Here is a 20,549-nt window from a genome sequence, read left to right on the forward strand (position 1 = left end):
CACCTGAGGATGTGCTACTCTGCTCTGTACTGAGAGCAGCAACACACCTTGAACAGTTTTTAAGCAGCAGTCTGGAGTGTGCCAATTTGTCTCTTTTCTGCTATTTTGGTAGTGTTTTGTGGAGTTAAGCACATGTATATAAGCTGCAAATGTACATTCCTGTATAGAATAAGCAGGCTGTCTTTGTGGATCAGCTGTTATGGGGGTGGCTGTGGGTAAGACATGGAACAGGCTGTGGAAACTCCTTTGATGGAGACTCAGTAGTCTTGATGCTTTACACATATGGAGCCTGATGCAAATCCAGTGAAACCCAGGAAGACTCTCCCTGTCAGTTCACAGCTTTGGATCCATCTTCAGGTAAGTTTGTGAATGTGTGTGAAGGATGTGGCTGTTTTTTGGCTAGTTTAACAGGTGCTTGTGAGAGCAGAAAGGGAGTTTGTTTCACTGCTCTGGGTTGGCAAGTGAATTTTATCTAAAGCTTTACACTTGCACATAGCCAGCCTGCTCACGTTCTAAATAGATTCTGCCCTCAGACTGTAAAGAACAAGATAATAACATTATGTTATGTACTTGAGAGATAAATTATTTTAAAAGTCTGAAATTAGCAAATGAGGAGGAATTTATTTGCCAAATACATTTCAGAAGCAGCTTGGGAAACCTGTCAGAGCCCATCTTTAACTGCTTAACTAGTGGCTGTTCAACTTAATAGCTCTGAATTATGCTTACAGTATGAGGGAGACCAAAACAAAATCCCAGGATGTGTGAGATTTTCTTCCAGACAACAAAAAACACCATCAATTCACAAACCAGATAGTTAAAGAGGATAACCTGCACCTACAACCACTAACCTCGCATAACACCCCCTGTGCTCCAAGCTAAAAAATCCTTGCTCTTTTTTTGAACTCTTTATCCATTCTTTCCAGCTCTATTAACTTAGTGCATAGTTGAATATGACCTTTGCTCTGCTAGCAATGCCGGCCTGTACCAGGTGTTAGTCCTTTTACCACACAGATACCTTCATGTTTTCCTGTCCTCCGTGTATGGAACAAAGGTCTGGTAAATTCTTCCCAGCCATTCTCCTTCAAATCACTCCTTAAGATGCACTTCACCCTTGATGCCTGTGGGGCGTTGCTGATAATAGCTGGGCAGAGTGAAAGTTAAATTGTTTTCTAGGCAGCCTGTGTGAAAACATGCTCAGGTTATTTCTGCTGCAGATCTTCTGTCAACCCCTTTCCTGCTGGGGAGGACAAGGCCATGATGCCATTTTAGTAATCACCAGCTGTCATTGGAAGCTGACATAAACAGGAGCAGCTCTTGGCTCTGCTGGCTGTTACCTTCCCTCTCCTTCACTCACAACTCTACCAGTTTGCTTTTAACCACCATGCTGCTTTCATCCTTCCTGATTCTGGCATATCTGTGAATTCAGCTCCCGTGCCTGGCTGAGGGACTGACAGAGTCCACCCTTTCAGACTATGTGAGCACATTTTGGCTTCAAGCATCAAAAGTCTGTTTGGGAGGGTGGCTTTCTTACATATGGAGCCACAGATCTTAAACCTTTAGCATGGCAGAAAGGCTTCCCTCCCAGTTGTTATTACTTGCCCAACTCCGTATGGAAGGGGCAGACATCCTAGCTAATCAGAGCTTCAGACAGGCAATTCTTCAAGTTGTTTTAGAGTTTTTAATTAATACTGTAAGCTCCAGCATCATGTGGCAGAGAGCCAGTATCAGTCATCTGACAATAGCCTTCACCATCCGTCAACAATAAGGGAATTCCTCAGCGTATGCTTCGGAGGCTTCTGAAACGGGTGAGATTGCAGTTTGCAAAGCATCCTGCAACATTCAGCCTTGCAGGTCTGCTGATTTTTAAATTATATAAACAAAACCCTGTAAAATCCGCATAGCTCAAAGATAGTGACTTCTGTTTATACTGTCCAGATCACAGATGCTGAGCGTGAATGCATGAACAGTCCTTTTGTGTGGTGTTTGACACTTTCTGCGGCTGTCTGCACTGTTTTTTAATATACAGAATCCCTGATTCTCCACTGCCTTGCACCCTGTCTATTCATTCTCACCCCTGTGAAGTGAGGGTAAAACACTATCAAAACAAAATGGTACCATTTTGCATGTTTTCCACTCAGTTTGTTCAGGTGTAAATAACGACAGAAAGAATGGGGCAGAGCAGAACCTGACCCGCAGTCTGTCTCTCAGTGCGTCAGGGGTCTTGAAGTGGGGGGATGACAGAACAAACACAAGCTGTTACCTTGCCATTTTTGCTAATGTTTTAAAACCAGGCAGCTTGTGAGGATGACAGATGCAAAAGTCAGGCAGTACTTTGTTCCTGTAATCCTCACGTGATGTGTTCTCCTAGAGCAATAGAAGTGTTACCCGTGGTGTGGATAGGTGCTTATGATAGCTGGTATGGAAGCAGAGCTATCAGTGAGAGTCATCTGTCTGAATTGTTCAGTTGCTTCACTTAGTACTGGAGAAAGAAAAATCCTTTGTACTTTCTGCTGTTTGTTACATTACCTTGGCTTTTGTAAACGCTGGTAATGGAGAATGAGCTCTTCAAGCTGTGCTAAGCTTGCTGCTTTGTCTCCTGGGTCCTGGACTGATCAGCACTCAAGTTTTTTTATTTTTTTTTTTTTAAATTTGTTGTCATTATAGCAACGGAAGACTGTACTCATCCTAACTGACTTTCCGTCCTCTAATGCTTCCTGACACAGCTCTGCTAGTGAGCACCCAAGCCTTCCTTTGAGAAATGGTAGCTCTTTTTCCTTCCCATCTTTCTCTCTGCTCAAAGCTCAGCTCTGACACCTTCCTTGCTTTCCTGAACAACACTTTAGACCATCCTAACCCTGCTGCCTGTTTTTACAAGGACACAGAATTTAAGTTTTTATTTATGATTTATGATTTCTTGATAAGATATCGCTATTACCCCTTGTGGTATAATGCACTTCACCATTAATGTAAGAAAAATAATGTTGTACTTCACAGAAAAATTCCACCCTCCCTTAATAAAGTCCCCAAATAATTAAAAAATCTGTATAGATAAATACTGGCAAGATCTGAATTGAACAAATGTTGCATAAACTGTTGTAGCAGGTAGGAATACTGGGCAGAAGTCAAATTCTCTTTTGAAATCAGAAGAGTAAATATTTTTGCTTATCGTCAATTGAAATCTCAGCCTTACCATTGAATTAACATTTCCACTCATTTTTAGAAACTGTGAATTTTCATGACTCATTTGAGTGCTCTGTAACTATTTGTATGCAAATGTGACTCAAACATTCTCACACTCACATGCTTCACCCTCCCATTGGAGTTCTGCACAAATGGGAGTGGTGGTGTTCCTTCTCCTTACAAATCTTACTTTTCCTAAACACTCTTGTGCCTTTCCTACATTTATGATAGCATTTGAAGAAACACTTGTTCCTATAATTTCAGACTTAATTCAAAGTTGAAGGACTCAAAAAGAGAAATAAAAAGCACATTGTATCAAAAGCATTTTTGTTAAAATACTGTGTTCTTATATCTAAATATGAGAGGTTTGAGAAGGAGCACGTGTTTACTTCTAACTTTCAGAAAAAAAAAAAAGCAAGTTCAGGCCTGAAAACAAGCATGAGAACGTTCAGCTGGAAAGGTAATGTATCCATCAATGTATGCAAAGACTTAAAATGAAATTGCCATCTCAACCATGACTAGAACAAACACAGCTGATGAATAAATGTATATTGACTAGAATAAATGCAAAGTGTAATGCCAGATGTGGACAATGCAGAATGCAGAAAGGCAGTAAACTGAGTAAACATCAAATTAAGGATTAGCCTTAATTGTGAGGAATCAATTCCAATGAGAAACAGAACTGGGGAGCTCATTCATCTAAATGCAGTTGAGGTACCTTCCTAACTAGAAGAGAAGCTGCCTGATCTGTCACTGCATTCCCATCTGAGGCTCATCAGCAATGACCTGCTGCATATAGCACACAGTTCAAAGGCTGCCTTTACTTCTGAATATCTCTGACGGGGTTGTTGGCTTTACAGCACAGCCAGTTTGGTTTGCAGTTTTTGTCTGCTTTTCCAGAATGCACCTTCCTATTCTCCTTAAACATCCATAAGACCTTCTGTAGCTGCACCCTTTGCACTGCAATCACACAAGCAAGTATGTTTTTATATTTCAGTCTCACAAAATCCAAATGACTATAATGGAGTTTTCCAGAGTTACTTGTTCAGAAGCAGTGTTTTTGGAGTTCAGATGAGACGCTTCACAGAATCACAGAATGGGTCAGGTTGGAGGGGACCACAGTGGATCATGTGGTCCAAATGACACCAACTGTAGTCAGTGAACATCTCATCAGTCTCCAGGGAGTGTCTAACCAGTTGCCCAAATGTGCCTTTAAGTCAGTTGCATGGTTCTGTAGTCTTTGGCCACTAACTTGCAAATTGACACCTACGTACAGACGCTAAAATTGTTTCTCTTATCCCAGGAACTAATTTCCACCCTATATGTAATTTGTTTGCTGTACTATGCCTTTCTGGAATGGCCTGCACACCCAGCGCAGGGAGACAGGCTAATGCATACCCAACTGTGCACCCACAGTGCCCTGTGACACCCTGCTGGTTCTCAGATGCTTTGCTTATTTGAAACTTTTTGTCTGTTTATCTGCTTCTGGTGTTGCTGCCATTAGTAAGCAGCCCTGGCACGGGTACTCTGGCTCTGCTATGGCTGCAGTTAACATGGCTAAATCAGCTAAATGCAAGTGAACTCAAGTGTCTTGTTGACACACCTCTGACTGAGCTGCATGATGAGTTGGTGACCAACTAAAGTTTGTAAGTTGTGTGAAATTAAGCAAGCAGCAAAAGCTGTAAACAAACTGTAAAGAAGAGGAAGTAGGAACTTGGTACCTGGTCCAGTTGCAAGTTCCAGACTGATGCATAACCTGCCAGTATGAAGTTCACTGCAGGATCGGATCTTATGAAGGATGCACTCCCTCTTCTCTTAATGACAGCATCATTAGTAGTGCAGGTATATAGATCTCTTAAATTAACAGTGCACCAGATTGCTCCTGCTGCACTTAATAAGCAGTTCAATATAACAGCCACGAGCTAAAATATTTGCAAGTTTGTGTGAACTTCAAAGCAAACTTTGCTTCTTTCTAAAGAGTCTTACAAACAACTAAGCACTTTTTCTCCCACCTCATCTTTAAAGAAATTACAAAAGAATGTATACAGCAGGCCTGAAATTCCTGCCAGTCCTTCATCTTGATTTTCTTGGCATATTGGTAAGGAATCTGGATGCTGAAATTCACTGTTAATGAGTACCTTATTTTATGGATGTGTTCTTTTTCTGTGCACTAACACTTATCTGAACTGTTTGTGCTCTTATGGAGGGCCAAAAAAGACACCTAGAAGATAAATGCTGAAGTAATCAGTGAAATATTTTACTAATCTGTTGGATTTTTTACTTTGGAAAGTATGGGTGGTCATTAATTGAACAGAATTTCTGTATAGATTTAGGTATCTGTTGTTTATAATTCCACAAATTATCTGCAGTCTTCATTTCAAGCATGTCCTGTGGCTTGTGATGGATTAAATGTAGAGGCAGCAATTATTAGGGAGCTGTTGGTCATGCAAACCAAAGTGGCAGGTCGATCGGAAACAATGATGTAGATGAAGTCTACCTAAACACAAAAGTCAAGTGGAAAAAAAGACTGTAAAAAGTGGCAAGGACAGCAGCAATTCTAGAATGGCACAGATGAGGGGAAGCTAAAAACACTTGCCTTAGAAATGAGAAAAACCCCCAAACCTCACCAGCAGTAGGCTGGAAGGATTGAAAAAAGTGAGATAAAAATTAGAAATGCTGTACACTTACTGCTAATTTCCAAGAATCCCTAAGTGATTGTTGTTGGTAGCTGAACTAAAAGCAAGGGAGATAAAAAGTCAAAGGACTCTTTAAGGGGAGAGTAAGAGAAAATATTTGCCCTTTGAAAGAAAACAACAAAAATTTCTGCTAGGTTCATCAAAACCCAGTTGAATCCTGTGATCTATGAGGGAAAAGAAAAAAATCAGTGTTTTTATCATGTTGTGGTCCTAGATTTACACATGTGATTAATATGATATTTTACATTATGTAAATTGAGTGTTTATCCTTAGGAAAATTTTGAGGACTGAAGACCTTGCAATGTCTTTCCTCATTCCTTCACTGGAAACAGCAGCATAGTCTTCTCCATACTCTGTGCTTTTGTGCCTCAACCCCCTGGGAAAATCTTCTAGCCTGTATGTCTGCTACCTCATGACCTTCTAGAATCACAGAAGGGTGTGTATTGGAATGGATCTTAAACATCACGTAGTTCAAGCCCCCTTGTTGTGGGCAGAGACCCCTTTCACTAGATCAGCCCTATCCAACCTTACCTTGAACACTTCTAGAGATGGGGCATCCACAACTTCTCTGGGCAACCTGTTCCAGTGCTTCACCGCTCTCAGAGACTTCTCCCAGTCTGCACTCGTATCTGTGATTGCCCTGACCCAGGTGAAGCACCTTGCACTTGGACTTGTTGAATTTCATGAGTTTCTTGTGGGCCCACTTCTCAAGTTTGTCTCCCTCTGGATGACTTCCCATTCTTCAGCTGTGTCAGCTGCACTGCTCAGCTTCGTGTCATCTGCAGACTTGCTGAAGGTGCACGTGGATCCCACTGTCTGTGTCACTGATGAAGATACTGAAGAACACTGGCCCCAAGACATAGTCCTGAGAGACACCACTCGTCACCAGCATCCACCTTGACAAGAGCCACTGACCATAACTTCCTGGCTGTGTCCATCCAGCTAATTCCTTAACCACTGGATAGTCCATCCATCAAATCCTGGTTTCTGTAATTTGCAGATAAGGGTGTTGTGTCCAGATGTCCTTTGTTAGTCCTGTCCTTGATTTTTACCCACAGGCTCTCAACCTGTGCATGGCTGTTACTCAGAAGCAGTTCTTCACAATCTATCCCTTCTCTAACATGGACCGCAATACTCCTGCCCCTCCTTCCCAGCCTGTCTCTGCTGAGAGCTTGTACCCCTCAACTGAAGTGCTTCAGTTATGTAAGTTGTCCCACCATGTTTCTGTGATAGCAATTAGGTTGCAGCTTTTTAATTGTACCATGGTTTCCAACTCCTACTTGTTACCCAGGCTGTGTACATTGGTGTAGATGAACTTCAGCTGGCCTGTTGACCTCCTCACCTCTAGGTTGGAGCCCTCTCTGATTCCTTTGGGATGATTTGCAGGTGTTTCCCTGCTGTTCCCTAAAGTGCAGTTGTTTCCTGATTCCTTACTGACACTCAGTAGAGCATCCTCTTCCCCTGCCAAATGTAGTTTAAAGACCTACTAATAAGTCCCACCAGTTTTCTCCCCAAAACACTCATACAGCCCCATCTGCCACTGACATGCTCAGTCTGTTGGAGGCACATCCCAAATCATATAACCTGAAACCCTGAGAATGGCACCAAGTCTCATAGCCAGTCATTCACTCTATCCACTTCTTTCACTCTGCCTGGGTCCCAGTCCCCTGTGCTTCAGATCCTTTCAACATCTTTCCAAGGGACACAAAGTTCCTTGTGATATTTCAGAGTCTCTTTATCACAGCTTCAGTCGATCCTACATGAAAAGCGTAGGAGCAGATGATAGTCCTAAGCTTTTACCAGGCTTGGTGGCCTCTTTGTGACATCCCAAGTGTGGGCCCCTGGGTTCGCAGCAAACCTCTAGGTTAAGGCATCTCCTCTTCTGAGGGGCTAAGATGTTCTTCATGTTAGAGGTTTTTTTCCAGCTCATTATTAAAACTGGAATTAACTGATTATCTTGCTGCATCAAATTCCTGAGTAGATGTGAAGTAGATGCCGTTTCACTCAGGGTGGGATGCATTGAGCAAGGCTGTAAAGGATTCTGCCTTCCTTTACAAACTCCCGTGGTTCTTATTCTAATCAAAATTGTGTTTTCATTTGCTTTCATTCATTACAACTCTAATAAGTGTAATTGAGGAGCAAAGTGTGTCTAACTCGTGGGAGAAGAGGAAGGAAATTTTTTTCCTGTCTTGTGTAGTGTCACTAAATCAAACAGCCTATACCCATACAGAAACTGTTACTTACAGGATTGCAAGAGGGAGAGGGAATACAGGTTTTCGCCTGTAAGTATAGGTCTCCTTGGCTGAGGAGGCAGATTTATCTCTTCAGTTCCTCCTTATCTTCTGGCTGTTGGAGCAATAGGGAGCAGGACTGAGCAGCTCTGACCAAGGAATTCTTCACCATTATGAAGAGGTGCCAGTGTCCCATTTCAAACCATCAGCATTACCTTTGGCATACATCTCCACGAGTTTGTAGGTGAGGGCAGACAGGGAGATACTGCACTGCAATCTCAGAATATTAGGTGTAGTCATTTTGTAAATACACTGTGGGAGCTGTTCAGAAATGTGAATGTTTGTATACTGGGTTAAAAGACTTTCAAGAAGGATTGCATTGTTCTTCATAGTAGCCTCTAGGAAGAAGCAAGCAGGGGAGATGCATACCACCTAGATAATAGATAAGCAATCCCTTTGCAAATATTGGGGAGGCAGTTGCAACACAATACCATACATCCATGCCCCAGGCTGCATTTAAACAGGTATTCCTGAATAAAGAGGTCTAAAGTGCATTGAATAGTTAAAAAGCTCTTTCCAGCAAAGGATGAGATCAGTTGTCAATAGGTGTAGGAGACACAGGGAATGGCCAGCTGGTTTAACATTTGCCCTCAGAGACTTGGAGCAAGTGCATCTTCCTCACTGGCACTGAGGATTTTCGTCCCTCCCCACCCCTGCCCTCCACTGCTCTCCAAGGGGCCAGTCAACATCTCAGCTCTCTGCTATGCAGGACAACTTGGCTTTAACCAACTTGGAAGCTCTGCTGCCTGAAAAGGAGGAGACTGTGCTGTGGAGACAGTATGTGCGATTTCTTGATAACGTTTCCTCTTCATAACTGCCTGATGCCAAAGGGCACCAGAAACCCTTGGTAGAAACCATCCTTTTGGTGTGCGAGGTTGCTGCAGTGGGATTTACTAACCAGGACTTGAAACTCTCCTGGGCTTTGCTCTCAGTTCCACATTTTTGCCACAGCAGTTGTTTCATCAAGGCCCAGAGTATCACTTCACAAGATGGGGTCCTGTCTGAATTCAGAGGCACCAGAGAGGTAGCATGGTATTTGTCTTTGCTCTGTATGTCCTGCTTGAGCAGTTAATGTTGTGTTAGGTGGTAGAAACTTTAGTTAACTTGAAAGCCAAAGCGTGGACACATAGAGTGGGCTGACTCTGACTCAGCAGCTGGTTTTCATGGGTAGGTAAAACAAATTTATTGTGTGAAAGGTATTCTTTTGCATAATCTACTATAAAAGTTCCGTATGTTTTTTCTTCGCAATGTTTCTTTGCAGATGTTTTTTATTCTTCGATTTCTTTCTATTTTTGTACAAGGTTTTTTCCCTGTATTTCTGTAAGTATTTTAAGGAGATGTTGTTCATGTTCATCAAGTGCTACTTTACTCTTCATGGGGCTGTTATCATTTGTCCCTGGGCATCCATGGGTAACGTTTCTGAGTCACTGTGCTGGTAGAGCTGTCACTGTACCTTACAGCTGTCTGTCCCTCCGGAATGATGTCTAAAAGACATGTCCTCACACGTGGACCTTTGTATCCTTAAACATGACAGATTTAAAGATCTCAGGATTAAAGACATGGTTTTTTGGCTAGTCCCAGTAATTATGAGTTAATTCACCCATACATATGTGTCCTACCAGTATTTTTTGTTGCTCCTTTTCCAAAGGAGTAACATATATCTCAAAAATCATGTCAGTGCACCTTATTGCACTAAGCACAGACAATAATACTTTAGCCCAGGAACTAATCCAGCACAGATGCTGTCAGTGACTATAGTGGTTCCAGTCTTACCCTCTTGGAGCTCCCCCATAAGACAACCATTAATTAATTGTCAGACAGTGATAAAGTGTGTCTTCTGATACTGGAGACACTATGTTTGTGTCAGATGAGAATAAGAAACCTTTCAGTTCCTGCTTCAAAGCAGTTCTTGAGTCTCTGTGACTTGGTCTTGTGCTCCATCTACCTTTAGATGGCTTTACTTTGAAAAGCAACTCTATGGTTGATGCTGGTTCTGGCAGAGTCCTGCAGTCGTTGAAGTAGAACGAACACTGAGCTCTAGGATCTGAGTGGTGGCTGAGTGACATTCACAGGATGTAAAAAAGGACTTGGTAATGACACTATTTGGGTCTGACCAATGTTCAGCTGCCCAGGTGTTCTGTCTCCAAAAGCAGAAACAGGAGATGTTATTTAGGGAGACCATACTAGCCTGGCCACTTTCTGCAGTTCATTCCCCTTTACTTCCCTCCCACACCTGGAGCAGTTGTGTTGGGGATGTTAGAGTGTAGCCCTGCTTAGTCCTTTTAGCATCTGCTTATGGACTCTTGGTCCATCAAAGTATCTCCTCTTTTTATGATCCTACAGCTGCAGCTTCCCTCCTCAGCCTTCTGCATCAGCAGGTTCCACAAGTTGCTTTGTAAAGAAGTACTCTTTTAAATTGATCTCTTACTGATTTCATCAAGTGACCCCTTGTTCTTGAATCGCAGAAGTTCTAGAAGAGTTCTGCTACCAGCTTTTCTACCACCTTCATGATTCTAGAAACCTTACTTTTATTCCCTCTTTCAGTTACCTCCTCTTCAAATTGGAGTTCCCAATCTTTTTTAGTCACTTGTTCCTTCTTTGAACATCTGTTCTGTTAAAACAACTTTGTTTTAGTTGTCCTTGTCTGTACATGTAGTGACTCTACTGCACCTGCCTTGAGGTGCTGGGAGCAGCACTGTGAAGAGTAGTCAGGATTTGAGAGGGATAGCACAGACAGTGTCTCTAAGCAGAGTCTTTAGTCACTTGCATGAACCCACCTGTAACTGATCCCGAGCAGTTGTCCATTTGTAAGCCATACTGCTCCCCTCTCGGTGGTGGGGTTGGATGGATGTTATGCTGTGGTGAAGAAGGGGGATTGTGTGTGCTATACCTCTGTGCTTTCCAATTCAAAATGTCAGATTCTACCAGGACACAGTGTTAACTTATACAAAAAAAGGTGTCAGGATACATACAGACAAGAAATGGAACACACATTGACAGACCATCTCAAAAATCTGCACTAACTGTAAGTAACAAACTATCCCTTTCTCTTCAGTCAGCATATGGCCAAACTTGGACATCTGCAATGATACCTGTTTTTATAGGTCATATTTGTTCAAGTACATTATTTCTACAAGAAAGACATAGGTTTCCAATAAAGATACTTTGTGTTGTCATACCAAGGCAGTATCTACATATTTATTGCTGATGGCATATTGCTGAAATAAACTTTCTCATATTTATTCTTTAACAAATCTTGAACTATTGCTGTTAAAGCAAAGCTCATACATATGATGAACTGAAGGAAACTGTTAGAACATAATTGCCATTAACACAGACTGTCTTAAGCAATTTATTGTATTGATAGATTTACCATTTTGTGGTTAAACAATTTTTCATTCCAGAATATTTCTATAACCACTTTCTGATAGAAATAGGAAAAAAAGAAGTTCATCTTGTACATCACTACTTTGGACAGCTCTATCTGGAGAAAAAATAAATATAGAAGATATAAATTAAAAGGAGACGAAACAATCTGAGCTGGGAAGAGAAGAGTGCAAGTTTATTTTATTTCCTTGGTTGTGTAGGAGTCTTGTTAACCAGTATGTAATGCATAGTCATGTAATAAAACATGCTAGACATTAAAAGGCAAAAACCCAGTTCACAGATGTTGTAATGTTATGAGATAATTTTAGGGAGTGAATGGGGTGAAAAGGCTGGATTTGTTAGAGAGGAAAATACCTATGGAGGCCTTTTCTGTGAGCAATACCATGACTTCATTACCATGTCAATTCTGGGAAAAGGCTCTGATTTAACACAGCAGTTGGCTGGATCCATATGGAGCTGATGAACCTCTGAATGAATAGTGAATGGAAAAACTGCTGGAATCTGCCTTCAGCTTTGTTCCCAGGATGACCAATGTAAAAGGCCTAAGAGCAATACTGCACAGATGGTGTAAAGAGGTAAGAAATCTGCAAGGTTTAGTTTACGTTTTCTTATTCTACACTGTTTGGTGTTTTATTTTTTTAACCATGTTTTGATTTCTCCAATTCTAGTTGCTTAAATGCCGTTACTCAAAAAATGTAGGAAAAAGAAAAGCTTTCGGGAAATGAAATTAGTTCAAAAAACATATGTAGCAGTAAACATTTACATAAAAATACAATTTAAAATGTTGAATTTTGTATGGTATAGAAGTAATTGAAAGCATAATTATGAAATCTTGAGAAAAAAGAAGCTAGTTAAAAGTTTAACAAAGAACTTCGGAATTACTTGTTCAATTCAACCGATGTTGTGGGAATATGCAGATGTTCACATTTACACAGTCATGTATGTCCACTAGGGTTACATGCTTTTATAGTCTGAAGCATCATCACAAGTGCCAATACAGTAAATCAAAAGACTCTCTGGCATTATCTAGTTTCCTTTCTGGCTTTAAAAGTTAGAACAGATGTCACAAGAGAGGACAAAATGGATTTTACCCACGGAGAGGAGCTTTTCTTGCCATCATTAATAGGAGGCTCCTTGAAATGCTAATGTACACAGTTTGTGTTGCCGGGTTTGCATAGAGATGGTGGGAAACAGCTCTGATCCCAACAAAACCTTTTGTTATTAATCAAGAAAATCTGCTCTTCTGAAACAGCAAAGCACTAAAATGGTGTGGCTACTTGCAATGCAGAGATCTCTATAGCAATCTCCAATGAACAAAAATGTAATAAAAACTGTTCAGCAGCTCTACGAGATACGGCACATGTAGCAATTTATTTGCAGTAATTTTGCATACACCTTCTACTTTCCTTTGTCGTTTCAGCACGGGTATTTACGGTGGAAAGATTTCACCGTTTCTGTAGTTTTTCCAAATCTCCAGTCACTAAAAATCTTGTTTAATTTCATAGCAAATCCAAAAAGCAAGTTTTGGGCAGAAAGAACTTTGAAAATCAAGCTTTTCTTCATGAAAAAAATCTATTACAGAGCATGAGTTTCTCTTCAATTTGATGCTAATACCATGTAAGATATTTTTACTTTGTTAGAATATTGGATTATGAGATACTGTGAACCTGTTGTAAGTACAAACATACTCTGCAACAGTAGGATTAGTAAGCTCCTTCTGTTGCAAATGGGACTTAATAATTTGTAGTAATTTCTAAGAGACGGGGTTCAGACCCTGGCATTGCTTTGTGACATATGACCTCTTACTTTTAAGTGCAGTTAAATCACAAAGTACTGACTGCTGTCAGACGTTCATTGCCTTTTATAGGATGCCTCAACAGAAGCCTTCTTCCCCAAAAGTATTTGCGGTATGAATTAAAACAAAAGAATTAAGGAAAGCCTGAATTAAAATGTAAATTATTTGCCTGGCATTACTCATCACTGAAATCTCTGACCCCGTTTCTGATCACAGTTACATTAAATTCTGTATCAATTTATTGTACAGCAGTTCCTCAACACATTAATGTTCCTTTCACAGATTCATTGTATTGAGACTTCAATATATGGGCACAAGAGAATGAATTAGGGATGAAGCATTAGCTCAGAGTTTAAGCCTCTTTTAATTTCTTTGCCTCTGTGTATCTAAAGCAGATACTTAACATTTTGCATTGCCATAGATTATTGTACTTTAATTTCTGTTGTGCAGTTTTTTGAATGATGGTAATAAACAGATAGTATAAATATATAAAAGTACCCTGTTATAATTCATGAAAGGTGTTTGAGATGACCAGTGTGCAGTTATGGGATAAAACAATATATGTCACAAATTTTAAAATGGGAATGTTTATTTGTTAATAGCTTTGTCTGATACAAATTTGGTAAAGCCAACAGGAAATAAGGAACTGGGATAAGAGGGGATGGGGAGCTTATGTGAAAGAAATCCAAATGAAACATCATTGATTCTGTCACTGAGGAGCTGTTTCAGCAGTAGGAAATACTGTAATGGGCAAGTAGGTAAAAACAAACCCATGAGAACAACTTCGAAGTCAGAAGTGCCTTTGGCATTGGAAGAGGTCTATAAATGAAATTACTGGGGCTATCTCTGGGTACTTCTACAAAAGCATTATCTCTTCTCTACATTTTGATGTATAGAGTTTTTCCTAGCCTCCATTTTTCTTTCAGCTTTACAGTTAAACTTCTGATTTCATAAAAGCTGCATTTCAGAGGGGTCCCAAGTGCCTGCAACCCTGCGCCAAAGGGTCTCCACCACCTCCGCTGCTGAACACAAGACCTCGCTGCTCCTGAGAGTGTGGCCAGATTGATTTGTGTGAGGCTGCACTGAAAATACCAGTTTTCAAAATAACAAGCAACAGCAACTAAAAATCCTTCTGAGAGTGCTTAGTGGGACCTTCAAAGGCTTTTGTAAGGGACTAATGACTTTGACCTCACTGTCCTGTAGAGGTAAGGATGAAGAGACTATCCTTGGGAAAAATTTTGATTAGGAGGGGTGACTTGTGTCAACAACATACCCTACAAACCCCTTGTCTTAAGAGCACTAAGTGAATCCATTTGAGCAGAAATATACTTAAGGTTTATCTTCTTATGTAGGACTTTTATCTACCTGTAAAGTTTCTGTGGCTTTTTTTCAAAAGTATTATGCTTAGAATGGTTTCAAAACTTTGCAGAAATTCAAATGTATAGATTTCAACCAGGCTGGAAATCTATAGTCTAGCTTCTGTTGCTAAATTATGAGCTAAGATGCTATATGGCAGTCTGAAATATATCCATGAAAGGGTTTTCAGATAAGCTGTTTTTTAAACCAGTGTAAATTCTTTGTATGGACTCTCAACCTTGAAGATTTTCATCAAGGATTAAATTGTAACTGACTACTTCCCTGTACAGTCCTTACCAAATTTTGTTCTCACTTCCTCTGGTGCTGAGTAACTTCACTGCATTTGAAGTGGTTATTCTAAATTTGTCCCAGTGTAACAGACCAAAATTTAGCTTTAAGAGCCTCTCAGAGGAGCACTGTCTTCTGTTGGTGTGCTTATAGATTTTTGGCTGAGAATCTGGAATAGGTGAGCAGTCCAATTCAGGTGTGAACCCTTTCCCTACACCACCTTGTAGCGAAATCTCCTTGTCTTGGTATTTATATACATGAAAAATCAGTCTGAACTGATATAAAATCAGATCTCTTCAGTTTCTCCTCTGGTGACATTTTACAGCCAGCTTAAATAGACAAAGTACAAGAAATCAAGTCCTGTTTCCCACGTGGGAATTGCTGTTCCTGGCAGTAAGTGTTTATAAGATCAAATTTGTTTTCATGGGGTAAAAATCATACTTTTTAAAGTCAAGCTATATATGTAAATTATTTAGGGATAGATCTTCAGTAAGGTTTATAAAATGAAGTGAGTATTTATGATATGAGGGCCTTCAGGCTTTAGAGTACTGTATATGGGCAAACAGCAAAAAAAGGTCAATCTTGTTGTATATTTAAGTCAGTCTCCAAGTTACTTTGAGTCTTGTATCATTTCTGCTTTCTCTGTGTCTTTTTCTTTAAACTTCCAAAGTCAGGTAGCACCCTGCAAGCTGCGTTGAATCCAACACCTAAGATAGCCTTATAAACCCTGCGGACATTAAACTACTGGAAAACAGATTGGGTTGGTAAAAATAAGTGTGCATGTTCTCACAGAACCTGAGAAAATCACACCTTTACTTTGTTAAAAAAAATCTGTTTGTGCCACTCCAGTAATCACTTCATAACTGGTGGGAGAGCAGAACATATGTCTCAGAAGTGGTGGAATATAAAAGCCTCTACCTCTAATCCTATTTTCTTTAAGAGAGAAAAAAAAAAGCAACAAAACCCCCCAACCTTTTCAGTATGTCATCTATAAAATCAGTGCCAAGGTTTTTCTGCTTAAAAATGCTAAGACATTTTGTGGCAATTTCTGTGAAACAACTTGGTTAATCCTTTTGCAGTTTTATTAGCAAGCGAAGTCCTGCAGAAGTAAATCAGTGTCAGGAAGGGTGTTGAGAGTGGCTTTTGTAGCCCTGCTACAGGTAATGAATCCTACGTGCCTGCTGTTCCTGAAGCATTTCTTGGTTAGTTGTTTATGAGGGCTGAAATCACCTCTTTTCAAATTTACCTTTCGGACTCTGAGCCAGTGTGGTAAATATTAGGTAAGAGGATATTTACAGAGGGGTTATTTCCATAGAGAATGGATGAAACCTGAACATTGACCTGCTGGAGAGGGGAGGGAAATAGAAAGGCTTCTTCTCCTTCAGGTTGGTGGTCAAATGGTCAGTGGCGTGAATGCTCTAATATGTGGCAAGGCTGCTGCTTGAAATAAATGTTGAGAAGCAATCTCGGTCTAATGCTACAAGCAGAAAGCGGAGATGATGGCAGTTTAATATGTAGTCTACAAGACAAATGTATCCCACTTTAACACCATTGAAATCAGCATGGTGACAGGTTGTGCCTGGGAGGCTTTGGTCCAGCAGCGTCCAAATTAAATGTGAAAATGCAAACTAACTTCTGACATTAGACACAGGGGTCTCAGGAAAGTTGTTTTTGTCAGGATTCAGTTGCTCCATCATCTTCCTTACAAACTCCTTCCCTCTTCTCCCTTTTCCCATCTTGCTAATCAGGGAGGTCAAAGGACTGGAGATCCCACCAAGCCTGTGTTAGGCCATAGAGTTGGCTTCAGGTGTGACACAGATGGATAAATGGAGTGACTTGCACCATAAACCACGCCAGCTACTTTTTAATCTTCTCTCCAGCTCCAGACCTGGCTTCTCTGGTACAGGCCAACAAACAGTCTAAGGATTCAAAACTTACCTTTAAAATAATGCTCTGCCTAATATATCTCTTTGAATTGGTCTAGGGCACATAGCTCTTTGATAACTTCCATTGCACAGTGAGAATTAATAGATGGTATTATGTGGAAATGAAAGCATGCACAATGCTGTGTGTATTCATCATTTCTAGGGAGTTATTTATTCAGGTAAATAAGATTTTGCTGAGCAGTACTCACTATGCTTAACCTTTATTAATAAAAGTAATACTTGGTGTGGTGCAGTTTCTTAGAATTGAGCCAAAATAGCAGCAAAAGAATAGGTGTAATAGATGTCAGGAGGATTATAGCATTTACATTCTGGTGATGATTATATATTCAAAATGCCAAATCAGACTGTATTATAAAATTCTAAATTAAGAAAATCTCGTACCTGGTTCTATGAGCCATTATTTTAAAGCAGATCTGCTTGAAAAATAATGGCTTTTTTGCTTTAGAATAGCTATTATACAGCCTTGTGCTCTGATCTTTTTTGCTTCTTTCACTTCACTTTACCTTTGTTCTTACCCAGAGCCCAAGAAATAAGTCACCAATTTCTGCACACCTTTCGTACAAAAAGATTCATATTTATCAGAGCATCGTACAGCGCTTCTTCTGCCTCTCCTTTCTTTTCAGGTAAATTCTACTTAGCAGTTAATTTCTATGTAACGTTGATGGCTTGCAATACCCTGGAAATTCTCATTAAATGCTAGTGAATAGGGTAAAAATAAGTAAAGCAGAGCTGTTTTTCTTGCCGTGTCTTTAGATCTGACCTTTATTGTTCAAATTGCATTTGAAAAAAAGAAAAGTGTCAAGTTGTTGAAAGATGAGTGCACTCCATTATACCGTGCTCAAGGCATTGGGAAAATCCCACTGAGACAGGAACACCAGTCAGTGTTTACAATGCTGTATTTTAAATGCATATTGGAAAAACAATGATAACAAAAGTAATTTCCCGCATCTAAGATTTCTTAGTTAAGAAAGCATAATTACACCAAATGCCAGGATTTCTTTTCAGCAGCAATCTGTTTTGCCAGTGGTTGCAATGAATCACTTTGTGGCTTGAGAAGGGAAATTTGTTCTGGCTGTGCGCTGGTACTCCTGCGTCCCTTCCGGCACTCATGTCCAAGCACGGACATGGTTAGAAGAGGAGCTTTGAAGGAGTGCGGCCACCTACTCTTGTCTCACCTCTTGTGTGTTTCCTCTGATTCACACTGTTGTTTTGAAGTGGATTTCCTCTCTGATCCCCACCTAGAAGATCTATTCAGGAATTGAAACATATATATGTGTATATATATATATATATCTCCTCATTTTTCTTTGCTTTTGGGCTTCTTGGCGAATGGAAAGATCATTTCATGCTGCTCAGAGTTGTCAAAGCAAGTCAGGCCTGCAATAGTGGTGGTGGTGGTACTGGAGAAAGATGTTATTTTGCTGGGGTAAAGGGAAAAATAGAAAAAAGAGGATCTCAAATTCTGAAAGCAAGCTTAGTGTGCAGGAAAACTTAAAACTTTTCTAAAAGACATACTGAGTCAACTGGAAACCAAGTTACTATATTCTAGAGCTTATTTGAATGACATTTGTGAATAGTTTTTTCCATTAATTGTTGAATAAATGAACACATTTACCTCTCTTTGATGAGCTTTATGTATGGCTGAATACTCTTTTCCAAATAAATTATTAATAAATTTTGAGTAATCATTGAATAATTTATTCAAAATATTTTTTTCATTATACACTCCTCCATCCAATGGACTGTGAGTGAAACTCTGGCTGTGTTAAAGTTAGTTAAGACATTCCCAATGATTTGACCAATGCCAGGACTTCACTCAAATCAAAGTCTCTTAGTTTTGAGAACTAAGTGTTGCAATTACTTATGGAACTTTGGTTTAAATATTAGTGATAAACATACCCGTGATTTTTTCAGTGTTTAGAAAAAAAATTAGAAGGAATCACTTCAGACTTTTTAATCTAATTAATTTAAGTTATAATTTGAATCTGGATATGTGAATGGTTTTTTTTAGACTTCCACAACATGGTATTTCCTGTCATCTAAAGGCCCAGTTTATGATGAGTAAAATCCTACAACAATTGTTGAAGAGGGCTCAGTTCCTGGCTAGTTTCCAGTTTTGAGTATTATGAAAGGTATTCAGGAGTACACCAACTTTTGTAATTTTTTTTTTTATTTTTAAATTGCAGCAATCATTGAAAGTGTTAAGAGTTTGGAGTGTGTTTAACTATTCTCTTGGCCAGATAAAAATTGTTAGGATGTTTCCACAGTTCTGGAAATAAGTGTGATTTCTTTTATTGCAAATTTATTTGCATTTTACAACTAGTTTTGGTAATTATAATTCTCCAACCTTAACTCTCCCTGGAAATATGACGTGTCTTCACTTCCTGTCTTAAATTTGTATTGTGCAACTTCATGCAATTAAGGCATGGCTGGCATTATGCCATTGTTCGTGGGTGAAATTATTCCTATGTAAATACTTCATTCTGTACCGTTAATTGGCAAATGGTATAGAGTGCTTTGGGATCCATCTGGAGAAAAGTTACCGCATATGCTTTTGATCATTATTACTGTGTTATCTTGTTCCTTTAAGATACACAACTGCTTTATTATTTGCTGAGCTCCAGGAGAGTACTTGGTACTGTACAGATATGCAGGGAGAAAATGCTACTGCCCCATGGAGCCTCCAATAGACTTGGCTGAGTGAGACAGTAGGCACTGAGCTGTGTGAAATACATAGGTTTAATATTCACATTTCTTTTTAATGGAGATTTGAAAGTCTCTCTCTAGCATTATGATGAAGATTTGTAGGAGAAATGTACTACAAGTGAATGACAGAAGAGGAAAAAGGTAACTTGGTGAATAACAAAAGAGAGAGCACAGCCTAAAAGAGAGGGGCAGAAAGATGAGAATGGGAGGAGGATTCACATGGGGCATTTCAGAGACAGCTTGGAAGGAGGGAAGAGAGGCTGGGAAACTTGTGCTATTGGATAGATATGATAGAGAGAGGGAAGGGAGTAGAAAGGGAAGATAAGCTAGTACAGAACTGTGCTTTGTATTGGGAAATGTGGGTTGCATAATGGGAAAATGATGACTACTGATGTCTGGAGATGGAGAAAAGAAGGAGAGGTAAAGATGAGTTGGTGAAGCATAAAACTGAGTAAGGTGTAGTTTTGAGAGTCTGTGTAATAAAGGAGACTGGATAACTCTTTTGAGAAAAGGGATCTGTTTGAGGTAAAGAAAATTCAGAGGTTGGTGCTGTGATATTGTACAAACAGGTGATGTGAAATTTCACCGAAAGAGAAAGAAGAATTGAGAAAAAGGGCTGGGTTTGGGTGTGGGTAACTGAAAATGTGGCAACCATTTCAGGAGATGCCAATTCATTAATTAACTAATTTATTAATTAGCTTTAAACTCAGTCCTTTCTCTAAAATGGAAGATTCAGCCTGGCCTTTTCTTCTGAAACAAAGTAGAAAAGATCTACTGAAAAATTTGTGTTTAAATATTTTGATGGAAAATAATTTTGTTTTCCTCTTTTGCTCAAAGATGCTGCAGTAATTGAAGGCCCTTATCAGTAAGACTTTGAGGATTCTGTGTCTTTGGAAGCACATGT

Source organism: Empidonax traillii, unplaced genomic scaffold, assembly GCF_003031625.1.
Source record: "Empidonax traillii isolate 1590-97213 ecotype Southwest subspecies unplaced genomic scaffold, ASM303162v1 scaffold291:size1517763, whole genome shotgun sequence".
NCBI classification, from domain to species: Eukaryota; Metazoa; Chordata; class Aves; order Passeriformes; family Tyrannidae; genus Empidonax; species Empidonax traillii.